Source organism: Saccopteryx leptura, chromosome 2, assembly GCF_036850995.1.
Source record: "Saccopteryx leptura isolate mSacLep1 chromosome 2, mSacLep1_pri_phased_curated, whole genome shotgun sequence".
NCBI lineage: Eukaryota > Metazoa > Chordata > Mammalia > Chiroptera > Emballonuridae > Saccopteryx > Saccopteryx leptura.
The window spans coordinates 59852659-59867495 of NC_089504.1; the positions used below are offsets into that span (position 1 = coordinate 59852659).

A 14837-nucleotide genomic window follows, 5' to 3' on the forward strand; every position below is an offset into this window, starting at 1 on the left:
TGCTGCCCTTGCTCCCAAGACGCTCTATAAGCAGCAGTGGACTTGAGAATGGTATTAGCTGCGACAATATGTTTTCCCTCTGAGGCCCTGAGTCAACCCAAACCAAAACGCAACATGTAAACAAAAAGCCCCTTGAGGGCACAGCTTTGCTAGAGAGGCCCAGCTGCCAAACGCAAGAGCAGGACATCCAAGACACTCCCCAGTGAGCCCAGGCACCTACTCGGGTCGCTCTCGGCATCGAACCCCGAAGACATTTCTTTTCCTAGTTTTTCCATTATAAAATGTTGAGCTGAGCAACATTCCTCCAGGTATAGAAGGGGAAAGGAAAAACAAAAAGAAATCTCAGGTTCTACAAATAATGATTTCCTCACTTAGAAATATAACTGATGGGGGGGCTTGGCTGGGGTGTCCGGGAACCATGTTTGGTTTCATCCACAAAACCCAAATGCCTGTATTCAGAAAGGACAACGTTCACCAATCTGGTCAATGCCAACCCAGGACAACCTAAAACGAAGCTCACCTTTTAGAGACAAGAAAGTGGCACACAGACCTCACCCACCCATCCCTACTCGGTGACAACACCACACGCTGCACTTTTCCAAAATGTCCAATTAGCATCATCTTCCCCCTCTCCAAGTAAAAGTTTTAAGAAATTTGACTCAGATCTGCCTTTATTAAAAAAAAACAACCTTACAAAAGATGTATTTAAATGCTTGAAAAAATTAACTTGATGTTCTATGCAGATAAACTCCTCTGACTATACAGCAAATGTGGTTATATCCTTTGTTTAAAAAATAGATCTTCCTCTAATGACACCTGGTGGGGTCGTTCTACATCACCAAGCTGGTCCCTCCTCCCAGAATAAAATGCGTCCCAAGAGCGTTCAGGTGGACGGACACACCCTCCCTCTTGCTCAGGAACATTTTATTAAGATTGTTTCGGGGTGGCCGTCCTTTTTTTCTGTTTTCTGACGGTGGGCGCTGCCGCGAGGGGACCCGGCCAGCTGGCTGATTCTCACTTGCCCTTGGTGCAGTCAAGGCTCTCGAGCACCTGTTGAGACAGATGTTGAGGAGTCTGACCTGCTTCTCCAGGTGCTCCAATTTCTCCTCCACGCTGGGGCCGCAGGGGCCGCCCCGCCAGTAGAAACCCATAGGCCCCGTCATGAAGTAGATGGCCTCCACGAAGTAGAGAGGCAGCAATGCATTCTCCGGCTCCCCCTCGTACTTGTGCAGGATGTACACGCGGGACATGGAGAACAGGATGACCCAGACGATCCCAAAGAAGCGCCCGAACACCACGTGCAGGGCGCTGAAGGTGAAGCCCAAGGTCAGGGACAGGAACCAGTAGGCCAGCAGGATGACGCCGACCAGCACTAGGGCGCGAGCCTGGCTGCTGGCCACCGAGGCGGCGCTGAGATTCTAGGACAGGTTCAAGACGTCCAGCCCGAGAACTTCCAAGACCTCCGTCCAGACTTTCCACAATGTTTCCACAAATATGACCACGCCCAGCACGAACTTCTCGGTCAGCCTGGTCAAGAACTTCTGAGTAGCGCGCACTTCGTCCTCGCCCAACAGGCTGCTGAAGCTCTGTTGATCGTGCAACGGTAGCTGTTCTTCTCTGTGGCCCCGCGGCCCCTGCGCGCCTGGGGCCAGCAGTCCGAGCAGCAGCTGCAGCAGCAGCAGCAGGAGCCCAGCGCGGGCCTGGGGCTAGCCCGAGGCGCGCGCGCCCATCCCGGGGCCGGAGGGACGCGGGGTCGGGGAGAGGACTGAGGGCCGCAGGGAGATGCCGCCGCTGCACCAGCCGCCCCGCCCCCCAAGTCTTCCCTTATCTTGATGGATGGCAAAATCCAAAAACTGTATAGTCATCATCACTCTCCTTTCTCTCACACTATACTTCCAGTCTATTAACAAGTCCTGTTGACTCTGCCTTAGAAATAGATCCAGAACCTACCTCCTTCTCCCCCTCTGCTTTCCACCGCTAACATCCTCGCTAACCTGGATTACTGCAGTAGCCTCGTAATCGGTTGTCCTGCTACTGCCTTTGCAGTCCATTCTCAACAATGATCCTTTAAAAAGAAGTCAGATGGTGGCGTGTCCCTGCTCACACCAGCTCTGTTGGCTTCCTGTTTTCATAAGAGGAAAATTTTTTACAGTGAACTCCATGGCTTTCTTGACGTGGTCTCGTGTTTACTCTCTTAATTTCCTGTTCTCACCCCATTCCTCCTTGCTCTTCTTCAAACTTGCTTGCAAGCTTCCCCTTAGGGCCTCCCCACTGTGTGCTTCCTCTGTCTGAAGCAGTCTTCTGTCTCCATGCTTACTCATGCTTCGTCCTCGCTGAGGTTACCCTCTCAGTGCCTGAACAGTCAGGATTATAATCTGCCTTTTCCTACGATTTTTGATGTCCCTTTTCCAGCTCTTCCTTTTCTTTTGTCTCATAGCATAATACGCTGCTCACAAAAATAAGGGGATATTATATAGCTTCATATTCATTTTGAAATATCCCCTAATTTTTTTGAGCAGTACAATATAATATGTAATTTACCTATTATGTTTATTGGCCATCATCTCCAGTAGACTATGGGCTTCCCCATGGCAGAGATCTTTAATGATAGAATGTGCTTAGTATTTGTTGTTGAATGAACTGCTGTTCAGGATTCACTATGCCTTTAGAATCCCTCCTGTGAGGAAGTGTATGTTTCAGTTCACTGTTAGGAAAACATGTATTTTTCTGATAAACAGGGGCTTTTTAATTTTTCCCCCCCAGTTATGAAAGTTGGATAAGTAATTTTTCTGTTTCTGTTTTGGTTTCCAGGATGCCAAAAACTAAGTTGTGATAGTGACTCTGCTTCATTATGTAGGTAAACTAATACAACCCTTCCCCTCCTTTCCCTTTTCCAAGCCTTCACTTGATGAAAACTTGTTTTGTATTATTTTTGGACAGTAACTGTACTTTTTCTTTTTAATTAAGTGAGAGGCAGGGAGATAGACAAACTCCTGCATTTGCCATGACCAGGATCCAACTGGGATCCACCTGGCAACCCCCTTTTGGGGCTGATGCTCTGCCCATCTGGGACCGCTGCGCCATTGCTCGGCAACCAAGCTTTTTCAGTGCCTGAGGCAAGGCCATGGAGCCATGTTCACTGGCCGGAGGCGAGGCCATGAAGCCATCTTCACCATCCAGAGCCAACTTGCTCATTTGAGCCATGACTATGGGAGGGGAAAAGAGAGAGGGGGGTGGGGGAGAAGCAGATGGTTATTTCTCCTGTGTACCCTGACCGGAAATTGAACCCAGGACCTCCACACACCAGTCCAGTGCTCTACCAGTGAGCCAGCCAGCCAGGGCCAATAACTGCACCTTTTATTAGGCCCTTTAAGTAATCTTTGGGAGTGATTGGTGTATAATAATTCAAAACCGCTTTCCAAAGATAAGTCATTTATTTATTTAAAAAAAAATTTTTTTTAATTCATTTTTTTTAGAGAGGAGAGAGAGACAGAGAGACAGAGAGACAGAGAGGGAGAGAGAAGCGGGGAGGAGCTGGAAGCATCAACTCCCATATGTGCCTTGACCAGGCAAGCCCAGGGTTTTGAACCGGCAACCTCAGCATTTCCAGGTCCACGCTTTATCCACTGAACCAACACAGGTCAGGCCAATAGGTCATTTATTAAAGAGATTTGTTTGTTAGCTTATAGCTGGTTTTCTTTTGAACTTTAGCCAGGTCAGCACCATTGTTTCAGGTCGGATGCAATTTACTAGTTTGATCAGTTTTCTGAAACAGTAATTTTCGCATGCTGTTTCTCTATAGGCTTTTATTCTATTGAATTACATTTAGACAAGTATTAATATACTTGTAAACTATTTTTGTCAATCCCAAACTCTTGCTTCTTAAACCCAAGGACCATAATTTGTGACAGAATATCCTTTGAGAGAATTTCTTGCCACTGTTTAATAAAAGAAATTGTTGGCTAGAACCCAAACCGATTAAATTAATGACAAGGTGTTCAGTCTGAATACATAAGAATTGATATCCTAGTGTTTGCCTTTCAGATGTGGATAACTTTAAGGGTTATTTAAAGCCATAGGCATAAATGTCTTCCTGGAACTTCAGTTTGGCTTGAAATTTTGGGGGAACTCTCTTTTGAATTTGAGCAGTCTTAGCATACAAAAATCTAGCATTTCCTATTTCTGAGTTGGCCAGATTTGATTTAATGACAAGTAAATGCTGAACTTTTTTTTTTTTTGGATTTTTCTGAAGCTGGAAACGGGGAGGCAGTCAGACAGACTCCCACATGCGCCCGACCAGGATCCACCTGGCACGCCCACCAGGGGGCGATACTTTGCCCCTTCGGGGCGTTGCTCTGTCACGACCAGAGCCACTCTAGCGCCTGGGGCAGAGGCCAAGGAGCCATCCCCAGCGCCCGGGCCATCTTTTGCTCCAGTGGAGCCTTGGCTGCGGGAGGGGAAGAGAGAGACAGAGAGGAAGGAGAGGGGGAGGGGTGGAGAAGCAGATGGGCGCCTCTCCTACGTGCCCTGGCCGGGAATCGAACCTGGAACTTCCGCACGCCAGGCCGACACTCTAGCACTGAGCCAACCGGCCAGGGCGAAATGCTGAACTTTTATGTAAGCAGGCATGTAGTGATAGTAGCATCGGGACCTACGGAAGTAAGCCATAAAGAGTTATATGCTGGTTCCCCTGCTCCCACGGCTGCTGCTCTGCTGTTAAGGCTGGAATTGGGGATTTCACTGTGACTCCTAAGAAACTGCTCAGCTAGTTGTATTAACAAACTGAATTTGTCACCTAAAGGATCAGTAGTTTTAATTTTTTAGTTTTTGATTTTTTAGCAAAAGAGATGGGAAGGGAGAGAGATAAGAAGCATCTACTCATAGTTGCATCATTTTAGTTCATTGATTGCTTTCTCATACGTGCCTTGATGGGGGGAGGGGCCTCCAGCTGAGCCAGTGACCCCTTGCTTAAGCCAGTGACCTTGGGCTCAAGCCAGTGACCATGTGGTCATGTCTATGATCCCAAGCTCAAGCTGGGGACCCTGCTCAAACTGGTGTTCCTGTGCTCAAGCCGGATGAACTGTGCGCAAGCCAGCGACCTCAGGGTTTCAAAGCTGGAAGAGACCTCAGTGTCCCAGGTTGATGCTCTATCCACTGCGCCACCACTAGTCAGGCTTAGTTTGTTTTTTAAACACAATTGCCTGAAGTAGTGCACTTCTACAAATTACCCGTTTCCTATTAACTCAGCTTTCAGTTCTGCATACCAACCCAAACATACCTAATTCCACCTCTCACAAGAGTAAGGTGTTACAAAAACAGAAACGTACTGGGAATTCTGATTTAGTTTTTGATCTTAGTTATCCTGCATTCTTTGAGGAATGTGACCATCTTGGCATTGTGTTTGAGGCATTTTTCCCGACAAATGAGTCAGTGTCATGAGCAAAGGAGCATCTCCGAAAGGCATCAGTCACTCATACACGTTTCTGTCTTTCCACAATGCCAGGTTTATTAGGGAGACCTACCCAATAAGCCAATAGGATGATATGCAGGTTACACACAGGGAGGGCAAGCTTACACGATAGAAGCAAGTGGAGCGGGCATCCTGCGTGAAGTCCCGGTCACTGGCAGTGTCCCCAGGTGGAGAGCTAGGTGTTGGTCTCAAGCGAGGCAACTGCATTGGTGGCGTGTGTCTGACGTCTGGTGGAGTGAAAGTCCATCAGGGCTCTGAACATGACTCGTGGTACAGCCAAGCTCAAGTGTGGAATGGTTGCAGCTGAGTTCTTAGGGGGTGATGGATGATCTCATTCATATTGGTGTCTGGATGAATTCGGTTTCCAAGCATCCAGACTTGTGGTTTTGAGCATTCCAGGACCCCTCCCAAAGGTGTTCCTCTTACACCTCATTAGCTCAGTCTTGACATAGTGCTTGACATAACTATCATGGCTGACAGTGACTCCATATAATTGTCAAAAGTATTCAGAAAGAGCTCTGCTCTTGCTCTGTACAGTTAGCAAGGTGATGTCTGTGTCCTCAGCCCATGCCTGCTAGTAGTGGTCAGTACCAGCAGCAGCAGACTTAAAAACCATGGTCTGTTCTTAGATGATATATGAGATACGGCTTCTATTGTGCTGTGCAGATTAGCCTGCATTGATTCATAGGTGTGAAAAACCATGAATGCCAACTCCATAAAAAATTTAGCAGTGTTTTATCTGTGTTTGTATATTTCAATTAAAGCTGTTTTACAACATTTGTAAATGAAAGCAGTAGCTTCGGCCCCACCTCTCTCACTCGAATTCCTTGCCCTTAGAAGAAACTATGCTGCTCACAAAAATTAGGGGATATCTTATCGCTTCATATTCATTTTTGAAATATCCCCTAATTTTTGTAAGCAGTATACTTACAAATTGTGTATTTTCTAATGGTGTTGCACTACAAGAAAATGCTGATATTTGACTGGTTTTGACTTGTGAAAATGGCAGTATTTTGAGAAAACTTGCTTTTAACTGTCATTTGATTTTTAAAAATCAAATTTGGTTTTTACTGTGTTCATGCTGTGGAAGATGAGAATGTAACTTCTCCCAACACACTTTTCTCAAATTCTAATATAAGTACAGTTGTTTTTATTTAAGATAGAATGCTTATATTACCGTGCCTCTGAAAGGAAAGTCTGAGACATGTAATTGAATATTTTCTTTCTCATAAGCTTGTTCTTACCCAGAGTTAATAATTTTGTTAGCCATACGTACCTTTTCATGATTCATTCTCAATATGAAGCCTAACCCCAAAACCTCGGGGTAGTTACCTGTTGGGTCAGGTCCTAAAGGCATCCCTTTTGAACTGTCCTCTCAATCCAGAGATGATCTTCGTTTCCCTTTCCTGAAACTCATGGTGTCCTCTTTCTTGTGGTCTCTCTTGGTCTCTGTATCTCAGTAGAGGGCAGTGACCAGCAGCTTTGAGAGAGGTTACATGGGATATAATTTCTGAGATTGGGCATGTCTAAAACGTCTCTTCCTTCCTGCCCACAAGTTTAGCTAAGTATACATTGCTAAGTGGAAGTCCTTTTCCCTCAGAACTTTGAAAGATTGTTCCCTAAAAATATTTCTTCTCTTTAAAAGCTTTTAAGGTCTATTTTCTGCTCTTTAAGTATTCTGATTGATCTGTTTTCATTGATTTTTCTGGGCACAGAGTGGCCTCCTGATCTAGAAATTTATAGGCTTTTTTTGTTGTTATTGAAGAATTTCTTGAATCATATTTGATAACTTTCTTTTTGTGTGTGTGTGACAGAGACAGAGAGGGATAGACAGACAGGAAGGGAGAGAGATGAGAAACATCAACTGGTAGTTACAGCACTTTGGTTGTTCATTGATTGTTTTCTCATATGTGCCTTGACCAGGGGACTACAGCAGAGCGAGTGACCCCTTGCTCAAGCCAGTGACCTTGGGTTCAATCCAGCGACCCCGTGCTCAAGCCAGCGACCTCGGGGTTTCAAACCTGGGTCCTCTGCATCCCAGCCTGACACTTTATCCACTGCGTCACTGCCTGGTTAGTCCTCATGTGGTTTTAATTTGCATTTCTCATAGGAAGTTGAGCATCTTTTAGTGGCTCTATAAGAGCCTTTCTGTGAATTAGTCTATCCTTTGTTATTGGGCTGTTAGTTATCAAGTTCTGTCACTTTCTGTATAAGGAAATAAGCCCTTATTTATGATGAGAATTGGAGTTGTTCCCAGTTTATTGTTCATCTTTTGATTTGGGTTATGTTGCATTTCTCCATGTAGATGAATTTATCAGCTGCTATTTTAAGGCTTTTGATTTAATGCCATAAAGAGAAAAAGGCCTGCCTCACTCTAAAATTATTTTTTTGATCGTCCAGGATTTCTTCGGATACTACTTTGGTTTCAGTTTTGGTATTTAAATTATTAATCCATCTTAAATTAATTTTGGTAATTAGGGATCCCAATTCACTTTTGAAAAGATGGCTGGCTACTGGTTCTCCCAAATGTTTCCTTAATAGTCTATTTATCACTTCTGATTAAAAGTTCACCTTTATCATTTACCAAATTTCACAGGCTGTGTTTCCATTTCTTGATTTTTCTGTTCCATTGATCTGCCTATCTATTCATGTTCTAATTGTAATACTATTCTAATTGTTAAGGGTTTTCAAACATATTTATGTGTTAGGATCAGGTTTTTATTTTATTGTTGATGTTGATATTAACCACAGATTTTATAGTGACATTTAAAAATGAATTACTCAAAATTTACAGAAAACCAATCAGAATTTTATGTAGTTCAAAAAAAGTGCACTGACCTAGGTTGATACGGGTCAGTTTTCTAAGTCAACATTTACTATTTATTTATTTTTCCAACGAGGGAGAAACAAGATGCCAAAACAGAGATGAGAAGTACTTAATTATTTCACGTTGGGGATCAAGATTGGCTTAGAAATCAGAACATTTTAACCTTGATGGAGGAAAAAAATGATTAAATAGATCAATAATTGCAAAGTGAAATTCTTAAGCTTGAGAGTTGGATGAAGAGACTTACTTAATGATTATGGGGACTCTGAGTCATTTGAAATGCAACTCTTGGTTCATTCTCAGGTGATGAAAATAGAGCATCAGTAGTCCACCGGAGTGCAGCAGCCTTGGTGATTTTCTTTCAGTGAGAAGCCTTTATTTGAGATGTAAAAAGAGACTGCGGTGAACCACAGACCATTTCATTCTGAACCATGACAGCTTTCTGGCATCTCTCCTCATTGTATTCTTTTGTAATAGCCCTTAAAGTAGAAAAAACAGTTGCCACTTCTCTGTGTGTGTCTGTGTGAGCCAGACTGTTGCCATATTGTGACACCAAGAGAGAGAAGAGAACCTGTCTAAATGCCCACCTGAGCTATGGTGCCCAAAATGCATGCTCATGTCTGAGCTTTTTTTTTGTTTTTGCATGCTGCGGGGGTTCGGGGAGGGAGAGACAGGAAGTGAGAGAAATGAGAGGAACTTGTAGTTTCTGTACCTTAGTTGTTCATTGATTGCTTCTCATATGTGCCTTGACTGGGGGGGGGGGGGAGGCTCCAGCTGAGCCAGTGACCCCTTGCTCAAGCCACTGACCATGGAGTCAGGTCAGTGATCCCATGCTCAAGCTGGCGACCCTGCACTCAAGTCAGATGAGCCCATGCTTAAGCCCGTGACCTTGGGGTTTTGAACCTGGGACCTAAGCATCCCAGGTCGATGCTCTGTTGACTGCACCACTGCCCAGTCAGTCATTGTGAGCCATTTTGGAAACTTTTTCTCCTGAAAGTAATGAATTTAAACTATTACTTCTCAAAGGCCATACTGGCAAGTACTATTACGTTGGGGGTTAAGGCTATAACATGAATTGAGGGGGACACACACAAACATTTAGTCTATAACAAGGCTGTGAAATAATGGGTGGGCGGCTCTGATTCCTGTGTGTGCTCAGTCCTCTCCTCAGAAGTCTTCATGGGGACTTTGGTCCCACTTACGCATACGGTTTGCACAGTGTGAGAAGGAGCATTAATCATTTTTTAAGAGCTCTAGGCCTAAAACTTGTCTTCCGAGTCTTAGCAGTAGTGCCTAGAATGGGCCCAAGATCTCTCAGTGATTTATTTTAAAAGGTGCTGTGGTCTCATTCCCCTTTGTGGGGTTTCAATAAAAATGCATCCACTTGAGTGTTACCATAGTTTGTGTTTGTTGTTTCAGTTTTAACCATTTTAAGCGTACAATTCAGTGAGATTAAGTACACTTGCATTGTTGTACAACTACCACTGCCATCCTTCTGCAGAAGTTGATCATTTTCCCAAACAGGAACTCAACACCCAGTAAAAACTATCCCCATTTCCCCCTTTTCCTAACTGCTGGCAGCTACCCGTTCTACTTTATCTAACTGTTTTACTTTTATGTTTAGAAATATAATTGATATTCAGAAGCGGAATCTTGCTCACTTGAAAATCTTCACCAGCTCCTTGCCTTGGGCATGCAGTTTGCTGGGTAAGCCTGGGACTAAACTGCCATGTCAGTCGCTGATTTTTGGAACATCTTGTAGGAGGATGAAACTGCCTGAGTTTACAGTGAAGAAGTGCACTTCCAGATTTCTGGAGTAGATCAAGGCTTTCCTTACCAACGGCGGTGGCATCTTAGTCCACTGTATTTTTCTTATCTCTTGGCCAGAAAACAAAACCAGCGGTTGTGGTGTAATAAGCCTTGTGTACACAGCTGCAGGAGGGCTCAGGAGGTGGCTGTGTTCTGAGGCTCTGCGGCTTGCCGGAGATAATGGGGCATCTGGCACCATGGAGTTGCTGATCACAGCAGTTTTGAAGTTGGATTTTGTCCTGCAATGATGGTGACTCTTTGAAGAGAAAGGAACTTTTGAATATTCTCATTGCTTTGAAACCAGTGCCAGGAAGATATTGGGACTTATTGCTGGTCAGAGACAAAGCTGGGTGTGTGAGGCTTTCATATACAGGAACAAAGGTTGCTTAAAAAAAAGGGGTAATAATTAATCTTGCCCTGAAATTTGTTGAACTCCCAGGGCAATTTGGAGTCTTTTTAAAAAATCTGTTGGCGATTTTGTTACGTTCTAAAAGTTAATCTAGGTTAAGAGAGAATTTGGGTTCAGAGTTTAGGTGTGCTGATGTCAGAAATCAGGCAATGGGGTGTATTTAACCTTTCGAAGCCTCAGTTTACTCATCTGAAGAATGAACAGTGAGGCAGTTTGTTGCTGGATTCTTTGTAAGGAACAGATCAAATAATGCATAATACATTTACAGTGTCTGGCACAGTCTAAGTACTTAATATAGGAAACCTCTTTATGCCCCTGGACAAGGCATATAAAATGGAAAGATATATATACCGCATATATGTTTATCCTTCAAAGCACTCTAATTTTATTTTTATTTTTTTGAGTGAGAGGAGGAGAGGTAGAGAAACAGACTCTTGCATGCACCCTGACTGGAATCCACTCAACAACCCCCATCTGGGGCTGATGCTTGAACCAGTCAAGCCACTAGCTGCAAGAGAGAAGGAGAGAGAGAGAAGGAGGAGAGGGAGAGGAAGAGAAGCGGATAGTAGTTTCTCATATTTGTTCTGACTGGAGATTGAATCCAGGACTTCTGCACGCTGGACCGATACTCTATCCACGGAGCCAACCAGCCAGGGTTTTAAAAAACACTTTTTAAAAGTGAGTAGAAAAGAGAAGGGGAGATAGTGAGACAGACTTCCACATGTGCCCTGACCGGAATCCACCTGGCAACCCCATCTGGGGCCAATGCTCGAATCAGCTGAGCTATCCTCAGTGCCTGGGGTGACACTTGAACCAATGGAGCCACTGGCTATGGGAGAGAAAGAGGGAGGGAGAGAAGGGGAAGAGGGAAGGGGAGAGAAGCAAATGGTCACTTCTTCTGTGTACCTGACTGGGAATTGAACCTGAGATGTCCATATGCCAGGCCAGTGCTCTATCCACTGAGCCAACCAGCCAGGGCTCAAAACATTCTTAAGATCTTCCAATCCTGAATTATTTGACTTGCTTGAAACCCAAATAGTCTGGCCCATCCTGCCTGAAGGTACACACTGCCTTCTGAGAAGTCAGGGATAACAGAGGCTGATTCTTCCAGCCCAGATTCAAACCTGGGTGGCATTTCTGGTTCCTGATTGAGTGAAGTAGATGCCAAAGCCATGTGAGCTTTGGATGGTTCCTACCCATTATGTTGTTTTCCTCTTCGAAAAGTAGGTTGGAATTTGTTTTTGGTAGCTAAGTTCATTATCTGTCTCCAAGCCATACCTCCCTTTTCTTCTGTTTATGAAAAGCAAAACAAAATTACTAGGTGCTCACATCATCCTTTTAGAAGGATCTGGCGATTCACTAGCTGACACTCCTAGATTCTACAGATTAGGGTTGAAACCAGGAGAATAAAAGTCACCCAGTACCTTTTTCCACTCTGCGTTCTTATTCACAGTTAGCCTGGGGTTGCAGCCTGGGAGCAGGGGAAATGGTGGGCACAGATAGGATCCAGTTCTTATGTACTCAGACAGTGTGTCTGCTCTCATAACTGCTTATCTGAGTTTCCTTGGAAAGGGCATTGAATAATAAATAGTGGGAGTGTGAAGAATGAGCCTTGAGACCTACAGAACTTGTGGAAATTCAGAAAATGTAATGCAGAAATGTACGTTTTCCAGCTTGGGAATCCAAAACAGTGGGATTGTTGGAAGAACTTTTGAGACTTTTTTTTTTTTGAAAGCATTATTGTGTTCAGTGGGTACATGTGATCTACTCATAAAAATCGGTGCTTTAATCACATTGCTGGGAGCTGTGGATTTTACTACCAACAGAAACTAATGTAAGATATGATTTCTTAGCAGGCACTAGGAGACTTTTTTTTTAAGAAAGGGGGAAACTACAGCTCTTAAGCAGAAAAATGCTAACTGTGTTGGCAGACATACATGTTTTATATACATATTGACAAAGAATGATTTAACTCTTCACCACTTGGTTTTATTTTAATCATTCCTAAGGTGTTTTTTTCCTACTCTTAGTTATGCAGTAGCCTCCTGGCTGACATTTAACTATTGACTGGTAATCCTGGGGAATGAGCCATTATAATTTATGGTCAGGGGTTCAGATGTAGAGTGACAGAAGAGATATTCAAATGCTGTTAGTGCCTATTTTTAATCCCCATGATGTCTTCTCTCAGAAACCTTATGAAAGCACTGAAACTAAAGAAATTTAATATTGTTTTTTATTAAGTGAGAGGCAGGGAGGCAGAGAGACTGACTCCCACATGCATCCCAACCAGCATCTACCTAGCAAGCCCCCTACTAGGTGATACTCTGCCCTTCTGGGGCTGCTGCTCCATTGCTCGACAACTGAGCTATTTCAGTGCCTGAGGTGAGGCCATGGAGCCATCCTTAGTGCCCGGAGCCATCTTGCTTAAACTGTTTGAGCCATGGCTGTGGGAGAGGAAGAGAGAGAGAGAGAGAGAGAGAAGAAAGAGAGAGAAAGGGGAGGGGTGGAGAAGCAGACGGGCACTTCTCTTGTGTGCTCTGACCAGGAATTGAACCCGGGACTTCCACATGCAGGAGTGATGCTCTACCGTTGAGCCAGCTGACTAGGGCCAAAAAATTATTTTTTCATTTATTAATTTTTTAAAGAGAAAAGAAGGGAGAGAAAGAGGAACATCAGTTCCTGTATGTACTCTGACCGGGAATCGAACCAGCAACCTCTGCCCTTCAGAACAATGCTCCAACCAACTAAGCTATCCAGCCAAGGCTGAAACTAAAAATGTTTTACAATAGGGGAAAAAACTTCCTATTCTTCTTAAGTAGAAAATTCTCTGAGTTTCTGTAAAATTTTGCTTTGCCTTGACTGTTGTAGGAACAATTGTAGTCTTTTAATTTTTGATGTGTAGTATAATTCCATGGGTGGAGATGGGTGGAGGCGGGGGGAAGGAGGGCTGAGGTAGGTCACCAGCCTGGAGAATTGCTGTCTGTCTTTGAGGATACCCCATCACCCTCTCCTGCTGGCTTCTCGACCGTGGGATCCAGCCGTGCCACATCATTTCCTGTCCAAGTTGGCACTGTGACGGTAGCACAGTAGCTCTGCCCAGTGTTCTCAAAATGCACTTGGCAGGTTTCCAGCAATAGAGTCCACCAGAGAAACAACTCACCCTCTTATTTTTTCCCTCTAACATTGGGCAGCCTCCCCAGGCCTCAGTCCCTTGTCTCTTGCATTTTAGAATAGTCCCATCGAATCCCCTTGCCTTAGGTTTCTATAGCAGTGGCTTTCTGAACATCCCCCAAACCTGCCTGTTTCTTCTTTTGTGCTTAGGCCCTAAGACTTCCTGGGGGAAGACTTAATAATGCTTTCCTGTGCAAGAAAGGAAGGATACAGTCCTCTCCAGTTATCTTTTTCTCTAGACTAGGTCAGAAAAATAGCTCACACCTGTAAGTGCCTACTGTGTAGTAAGCTCTGTAGGGCTTCCGTGCATGACCTCACTACTCCCCATAGCGTTCCTGTGAGGATCTTTCCCGAGTGGTTCAGAGAGATTGTCGGCCCCGGGTCACATGGCTAGAATGAAGTGGCATTCCAGAGACAACAGCTTTACCTGCTGTGAAGTGAGACGGGTGTACAGTAAAGCTGGGTCGTCAGGGCTCTTCCCCTCCATGGGGCTTCACATTCTTAGTGTGCAGTAGTGCAGGAGAGTGGACCTGTGTGTGATACCCTGTGCTCTTAGCAGTTTAGGTGTTCTCCAAGATAATTCATGCTTTACCATGCTCTTCACATCCTTCTGAGTCCTTCCTAGCAGTGTATCCATGTGTCTATAAACAGTTCTGTTCAAGGCAATCTAGGCTTTTCTCTCATCTTCCTCAAAGTCTTCCAGGCTCCACCCACTGCCCAGTCCAGAGCCACTTCCACAATTCTTGGTATTTCTTATAGCAGCACCCCACTGCAGGTACCAAAATCTGTATATTCTTATTTTTTCTATAACAGAGCTGACAAATTTAATGATTGAAATAACACAAATGCAGGCCCTGGCCGATTGGCTCAGTACTAGAGCATCGGCCTGGCGTGTGGATGTCCCTGGTTTGATTCCTGGTCGGGACACACAGGAGAAGCACGCATCTGCTTCTCCACCCCTCCCCCTTTTGCTGCGCGTGTGCACTCTCTCTCTCTCTCTCTCTCTCTCTCTCCTCTTTTTCTCCCCTCCTGCAGCCATGGCTCCATTGAAGTAAATTGGCCCTGGGTGCTCAGGATGGTTCCGTGACCTCCACCTCAGGTGCTAAAAAATGACTCTGGTTGCCAAGCAATAGAGCAAGGACCCCAGATGG

General features: G+C 44.6%; 1 protein-coding gene and 1 pseudogene across 3 annotated transcripts in view; one reads left to right on the plus strand and one right to left on the minus strand.

The window, feature by feature from the left end:
* Positions 1-14837, plus strand: part of KANK1 (KN motif and ankyrin repeat domains 1) — a 249516-nt gene that overhangs the window by 29222 nt on the left and 205457 nt on the right. The window lies entirely within an intron of this gene.
* LOC136393003 (BRI3-binding protein pseudogene) lies at positions 1015-1730 on the minus strand (annotated as a pseudogene).